The sequence below is a fragment of the Bos javanicus genome, chromosome 20 (assembly GCF_032452875.1).
Source record: "Bos javanicus breed banteng chromosome 20, ARS-OSU_banteng_1.0, whole genome shotgun sequence".
Lineage (NCBI taxonomy): Eukaryota > Metazoa > Chordata > Mammalia > Artiodactyla > Bovidae > Bos > Bos javanicus.
This window is the reverse complement of record NC_083887.1, coordinates 98,821-106,975: the sequence shown is the minus strand read 5'-3', so window position 1 is coordinate 106,975 and position 8,155 is coordinate 98,821. Positions and strand designations below refer to the sequence as shown.

Here is an 8,155-nt window from a genome sequence, read left to right as displayed (position 1 = left end):
TTTTAATACAATTGAATTCACTCAAAAATAATTTATAAATACTACAAAAAGCAGTCATTAAAAAAATTTTGGTTTACATATGGTTTACAGCTATTTTACTAAACACTGATGTATGCAAAAATCAATAATCATCAATGAAATGCTATCCTGCCATAGATATATTAACTTAAAGCTTTATATTTATCAAAAGATTTGAATCATCACTTACACCACAAGAACTGAACAATCTGTAGCACAGGACATCAATTTTTTTTTTCAGAAATAAAATAATGAAATTAAAAATATTATGTGGAGTGACAAAGCGGTTTTGTGAAAACTAATCTTGTAAATGTATTTTTTACTTCTTTGTTCCTCAAGCTGTAGATCAAGGGGTTCAGCATAGGAATCACTACTGTGTAAAACACAGAAGTCACTTTGACTGTGAGCCAAGAAGTTTTGGGGTTAGGAATGCAGTAAAGGAGAAGGATGGTTCCATGGAAGATGCAGATGGCTGTCAGGTGGGAAGCACAGGTGGAGAAGGTTTTCCAGTGCCCACTTGCAGAAGGCATCCCCATAACAGTGATAAAAATCAATATATAGGACATCAGAATAATCACCAGGCTGCTCGCCTCATTGAACATGATGAAAACAGAACATAACATCTGACTGATATAGGGATCTGAGCAGGAGACAGAAACAATTACAGAGTGGTCACAGATAAAATTATTTATGGTGCTAGACTTGCAATAGGATAATGCAAGAAGAAAATATGTGTGTCGTGGAGCACACTACACCCCAGAAGTAAGAGCCAGCCACCAAGAGAGCACAGCGCTTCGGAGACATCGCAGTGGTAGATAGAGCAAGGGGTTACAGACTGCCACAACGCGGTCATAGGCCATTGCTGCTAACATGAAAGTTTCCACTACATCAATAGGCAAGCGAAACAAAATTGTGCAATGCAACCAGAGAAAGAGATGGTTCTGTCCTCTACAATCAAATTCTCCAACAGCTTGGGTGTGATCCAACCAGTCCATTCTGAAGGAGATCAGCCCTGGGATTTCTTTGGAAGGAATGATGCTAAAGCTGAAACTCCAATACTTTGGCCACCTCATGCGAAGAGTTGACTCATTGGAAAAGACTCTGATGCTGGGAGGGATTGGGGGCAGGAGGAGAAGGGGACGACAGAGGATGAGATGGCTGGATGGTATCACTGACTCGGATGTGAGTCTGGGTGAACTCCGGGAGTTGGTGATGCACAGGGAGGCCTGGTGTGCTGCGATTCATGGGGTCACAAAGAGTCGGACACGACTGAGCAACTGAACTGACTGACTGACTGACAGTAGAAAAACAGAAATCGACAAAGGACAAGTGACTAAGGAAAAAGTACACGATCGTGTGGAGTTTTGAATTGACCTTGATGATTATGATCATGCCTAAATTCCCCACCACTGGAGAAGGCAATGGCACCCCACTCCAGTACTCCTGCCTGGAAAATCCCATGGACGGAGGAGCCTGGTAGGCTGCAGTCCATGGGGTTGCTAAGAGTGGGACACGACTGAGCGACTTCACTTTCCCTTTTCACTTTCCTGCACTGGAGAAGGAAATGGCAACCCACTCCAGTGTTCTTGCCTGGAGAATCCCAGGGACGGGGAGCCTGGTGGGCTGCCATCTACGGGGTTGCACAGAGTCAGACACGACTGAAGTGACTTAGCAAATTCCCCACCACAGTGGCTGTGTAGATACACAAGAAAACAAGGAAAAGTGGGACCCGGAGTTCTGGATATTCTGAAAAACCCAGGAGAATTAATGTGGGTATGATACTGTGATTTCCTTCTGATAGCAGGATGATTCCTGTTGAACAAAGGACCAAACATTTTTCCTGAAAAATAGAAATGAATACAAAAGAGAAACAGAGAAGGCAGAAGCTTCATATGTCTCTGGGGAGCTGGTATATATTCTCCAGATATGGTCCTCAAACCAGCAGCAGCAGGGACGCCTAAGAATATGTTCGGGATGCAAATTCTCAAGCCCTGTCTCAAACTTCCTGAATCAAAAACTCTGGAAAGTAGCCCACAATTTGTGATCTATCCAGGCCTCCAGGTGATTTCTGATGCATGATAAATTATGAGAACCATTAAAATACAGACTATTCATGCTATCATTTAAAATTTAGCCCTTAGTACTTTCAATATACAACTAAAATATAAATTTGGAACACAAAAGAAAGTGTAAATCTCAAAATTTTGAGATGCCAAAAAGAAGCAGAGTACTTTGTTATGGTTCTAACAGTTACACTAAGGATCAAGGCGATCACATGGTGTGTGAAAGGTGCCGTATAAATCTCAGTATAATTTTTTTATATTCTAGGCATATGAAAGAATTCAGTTCAGTTCAGTTCAGTCGCTCAGTCATGTCCAACTCTTTGCGACCCCATGAATCGCAGCACGCCAGGCCTCCCTGTCCATCACCAACTCCCGGAGTTCACTCAGACTCACATCCATCGAGTCAGTGATGCCATCCAGCCATCTCATCCTCTGTCGTCCCCTTCTCCTCCTGCCCCCAATCCCTCCCAGCATCACAGTCTTTTCCAATGAGTCAACTCTTCGCATGAGGTGGCCAAAGTACTGGAGTTTCAGCTTTAGCATCATTCCTTCCAAAGAAATCCCAGGGCTGATCTCCTTCAGAATGGACTGGTTGGATCTCCTTGCAGTCCAAGGGACTCTCAAGAGTCTTCTCCAACACCACAGTTCAAAAGCATCAATTCTTCAGCGCTCAGCCTTCTTCACAGTCCAACTCTCACATCCATACATGACCACAGGAAAAACCATAGCCTTGACTAGACGGACCTTTGTTGGCAAACTAATGTCTCTGCTTTTGAATATGCTATCTAGGTTGGTCATAACTTTCCTTCCAAGGAGTAAGTGTCTTTTAAGTTCATGGCTGCAGTCACCATCTGCAGTGATTTTGGAGCCCAAAATAAAGTCTGACACTGTTTCCACTGTTTCCCCATCTATTTCCCATGAAGCAATGGGACTGGATGCCATGATCTTCATTTTCTGAATGTTGAGCTTTAAGCCAACTTTTCACTCTCCACTTTCACTTTCATCAAGAGGCTTTTGAGTTCCTCTTCACTTTCTGCCATAAGGGTGGTGTCATCTGTATATCTGAGGTTATTGATATTTCTCCCGGCAGCCTTGATTCCAGCTTGTGTGTCTTCCAGTCCAGAGTTTCTCATGATGTACTCTGCATATGAGTTAAATAAGCAGGGTGACAATATACAGCCTTGATGTATTCCTTTTCCTATTTGGAACCAGTCTGTTGTTCCATGTCCAGTTCTAACTGTTGCTTCCTGACCTGCATACAGATTTCTCAAGAGGCAGGCAGGTGGTCTGGTATTCCCATCTCTTTCAGAATTTTCCACAGTTTATTGTGATCCACACAGTCAAAGGCTTTGGCATAGTCAATAAAGCAGAAATAGATGTTTTTCTGGAACTCTCTTGCTTTTTCCATGATCCAGTGGATGTTGGCAATTTGATCTCTGGGTAAGCACCCACAAAGTTTGTGAATTGGCATAAATCTTAAGTTGCAACTAGTTTATGCCTTCCATCTTGTGCTTAAATTAATTATAGAATCTTATTCATGAAATAATCACGTTCCTTCCATCAAAACCTTCATTAAGGTTATACTAGCTCCTGGGATAATTTTTGGGTTTTTATATTGACATTTTGCTTAACATTGATTCATTCATTAATTGAATCTAATTAACTTATATTAATTACTTGTAAATGTGATTTTAGATCATCTATTTTAATATATAAGGCTTCCATAGTGGCTTAATGGTAAAGAATACACCTTCAATGTAGGAGACACAGGAGACACAGGTTCAATTCCTGGGTGGGGAAGATTCCCTGGAGAAGGAAATGGCAACCCACCCCAGTATTGCTGTGGGCCTCTCTGGTGGCTGAGTCAGTAAATAATCCACCTGCAATGCAGGAGACCTGAGTTCAATCCCTAGGTCGGGAAGATCTCCTGGAGAAGGAGATGGCCACTCCAGTATGACTTAGCAGCTAAACATTTTTGATATATATCTAAAATTATAAGTGCGTGTTAGTTGCTTTCTCGTGTCTGACTCTTTGAAAAACCACGGACTGTAGCTCATCAGGTTTCTCTGTCTGTGTGATTCTCCAGGTAAGAATACTGGAGTGGATTGCCATTGCCTTCTCCAGGGGATCTTCCCGACTCAGAGATCAAACCCAGGTTTACTGAAGACAGATTCTTTACTGTCTCAGCCATCAATATATAATTAAATATATAATACAAAGTATATATAATGTTATGAGAAACAAAATGATATACTTTATATTTATAAATTATATATAATTAATTATTATATTTACCAACAATAATTTTATACAAAATGCATTCAAGATACAGTGAAAATTACAAATTTTCTCTACCAATGAGTAAACCTCTGTTATGATGAGACAAACTTGGAGAAGATGGGGAAGCAAGAGCTGCAATGCCTTAAAATGAATGGCCCGGAGATACAGACATAAAACTTCAGTAAAATTAGATGGATGGTCTGCTTATCTTTGTTTTGTCCAGATCAAGTGTCAGGCTACAGACTCAGCTCCATGAAGGCCTAGTTGATATCCACTACAAATAACCCTAGACATAAATAATATGTCATCAGAATATTTTTTCCAAAAGCAAGAGGGACTGGGCAGATACTTTGTAAATATCCATTATTATTCAGGCTATTTTAACAAATGGCTTTCCTTCAACATTTGAAAATATTAGCAACACCCTGGTATATTAGGAAGACTGGAACCACTGTTTTAGTTTACTGATGCAATACTCATATCAATAACCAAAGAGACTGAAAAATTGATTTGGTGTTCAACGTTAGCAGTTTCAAATGATTTTGCAGAAAATCAGTGGATTAATGGTAGGTTTGGATTCAAATTGGAACTGCTGCTGCCACCAAGTCACTTTAGTCATGTCTGACTCTGTGCGACCCCATAGACAGCAGCCCACCAGGGGATTTTCCAGGTAAGAATACTGGAGTGGGGAGTCATTGCCTTCTCCGCAAATTGGAACTAGGTTTATGGAATTACAGAATTCTCTGCATTTTTGCAATTTCCCTGTTGCTCACTGCTGCCAGTCTCAGTAATACAAATCTTAACTGTGGAAACCACTTCATGCCAATTAGTGCAAATTAAAATGTTTCTGATCATAGAAAGGGATCATCTATAGTTTGTGGAATAATCTATATGAGTGGTAGCTCCATCTTTTCCACTTCATTTGCAAGATACAGAAAGAAACATGAACTGACCTGAAACCAGATGTTCTTGATTAATTTACTGAGAATTTCTTTTTAGGATTAATGAACCTCCAGTATATTTCTTCTCAGTATTCAAACGTTTTTAAGATATTAAAAGACTTTAGGCTTGCAAAAATGACAGTATATTTCAATGAGCATGCCAGTAAAATGGCATTTTATTTCCAGGGACATTAGAAATATCAAAAAATACAAAGAAAAATTTAAAAGCTGAATTCACAGTCTAAATTCTGCCAAACCCTGGGTCTTGTATTTCCCCCCATGACCACGAATATATGAATTACACAGAATTGTAATTGGAGTATTACTCAGTGGACCACAAGCCATTTAATTAGGTGAAACACTGTCTCTTGTGTCATTTTAGTGGATGGATTTTCTTCTAAATCATTAAAGATAATTCAGATCAGATCAGATCAAATCAGTCACTCAGTCATGTCCAACTCTTTGCGACCCCATGAATCACAGCACGCCAGGCCTCCCTGTCCATCACCAACTCCCAGAGTTCACTCAGACTCATGTCCATCGAGTCAGTGATGCCATCCAGCCATCTCATCCTCTGTCGTCCCCTTCTCTTCTTGCCCCCAATCCCTCCTAGCATCAGAGTCTTTTCCAATGAGTCAACTCTTCACATGAGGTGGCCAAAGTACTGGAGTTTCAGCTTTAGCATCATTCCTTCCAAAGAAATCCCAGGGCTAATCTCCTTCAGAATGGACTGGTTGGATCTCCTTGCAGTCCAAGGGACTCTCAAGAGTCTTCTCCAACACCACAGTTCAAAAGCATCAATTCTTCAGCGCTCAGCTTTCTTTATAGGCCAACTCTCACATCCATACATGACCACAGGAAAAACCATAGCCTTGACTAGACGAACCTTTGTTGGCAAACTAATGTCTCTGCTTTTGAATATGCTATCTAGGTTGGTCATAACTTTCCTTCCAAGGAGTAAGCATCTTTTAATTTCATGGCTGCAATCACCATCTGCAGTGATTTTGGAGCCCAGAAAAATAAAGTCTGACACTGTTTCCACTGTTTCCCCATCTATTTCCCATGAAGTGATGGGACCGGATGCCATGATCTTATTTTTCTGAATGTTGAGCTTTAAGCCAACTTTTTCACTCTTCACTTTCACCTTCATCAAGAGGCTTTTTAGTTCCTCTTCACTTTCTGCCATAAGGGTGGTGTCATCTGCATATCTGAGGTTATTGATATTTCTCCCGGCAATCTTGATTCCAGCTTGTGTTTCTTCCAGTCCAGAGTTTCTCATGATGTACTCTGCATAGAAGTTAAATAAACAGGGTGACAATATACACCACCACATCTATCCCATGAATTACTTTTTTGATATTGAATTTTTAAAATAATAGGTATTCATCAAATAAACATAAAATGTAGACTTTGAAATATGGAAAAAATATAGAAATAATTGTTATTAACTGCATTTCAAATCCAGCATTCAAGTTTAGAGTAGAGAAATTTGGCCAGCTCTGCCTTAGGCAAAAGATAAAGATGGTCTTCGCCAGTGATGTAATGTGGATATCATTCACCCTGATACAATGTTGTGAGAAAAGCTTCACTTCTGTGATAACACCATACTGAAAATCTACAATCCCAGTTTAATGTGAGAGAATCATTAGGTAAACCCATATCCGGAAACGTTCTTCAGAATACCTCACCAATATTCCTTAGAATTGTCAAAGTCAAGAAAAAACAAGAAAGGAGGGAAACACTGTTTCAGACCAGAGGATACTGAGGAGATGTGAAAACTAATCCAATACTGCACCCGGATTCCATCTCAGAAAGAGAAGAGTGTATTAGTGGGAAAAAACAAACCGGATGGAATCACATTAAATTTAAATTTTAGTCGTCATAATGTACCTTTAATTCTCTCTTAAATTTTATTTTACTGTGGTAAGAACACAATATGAGATCTACCTTAAGATATTTTTAAGTGTACAATACAGTACAGTTGACCACACATATAATTTTATACAGTACAGCTGTGTGTCTTGCTAAACTGAAACTTCTTGACCATTGATTTGTAAATTTCTGCTTCCCTCTCCACTAGCCTCTGGTAGCTATTATTCCACTCCTTGATTCCGATATGTCACATAAGTGGAATCCTGCAGTATTTGTCTTTCTATGACTGACATTTTCATTTAGCATAATGTCCTCAAGTTTCATCCATGTAGTCACATATTACACAATTTTCTTCTTTATAAAAGTCAGGTTGTATTCTACTGTTCACATATGCACTGCATTCTTTTATCTAACTATCTGTCCATAGATATTTCAGTGATTTCCACTCCCTGGCTATTGTGAATGGTTCTACAGTGAGTGTGGGAACGCTAACATATTTTTAAAAGCTTGACTTCAAATTTTTAGGATAATACCCGTAAGCAGGATTTCTGGATCATGTACAGTTCAATTTTCAGCTTAATAAAGAACCTCTATACCATTTTCCACAGCAGCTGCAACATTTTGCATTCCTACTAACAATGTACAGTGAGGTGTGATGAAGACTGAAATATCTTTGCAACTTATTTTTTAAATTAAAAATTATATAATTTATTCTTAAAATGTCATCATTCACATTAGTAGTCCCATTTTATTGTATCTCCAATACTACAACGGCTCTGCTTTATGCCAACATACTATCAATTCTGAACTGAAAAAGTGTAAATGAAATAAGTAGCTCTCAGTATCCCCACTTTGCATCATTTTGCTACAACATTTGCCACACTTTGCTTTTAGTATCTGTGACTGTCAGTGTGTTGGGGACAGGTTGAGGGGTAGTTTTGGGGAGTAGTAAGCAATGCTGGGAGGGATTGGGGGCAGGAG

General features: G+C 39.6%; 1 pseudogene; it reads right to left on the bottom strand.

The window, feature by feature from the left end:
• Positions 1-284: 284 nt before the first annotated feature.
• Positions 285-7,801, bottom strand: LOC133233318 (olfactory receptor 5D13-like; annotated as a pseudogene).
• Between the last annotated feature and the right edge of the window lie 354 nt (positions 7,802-8,155).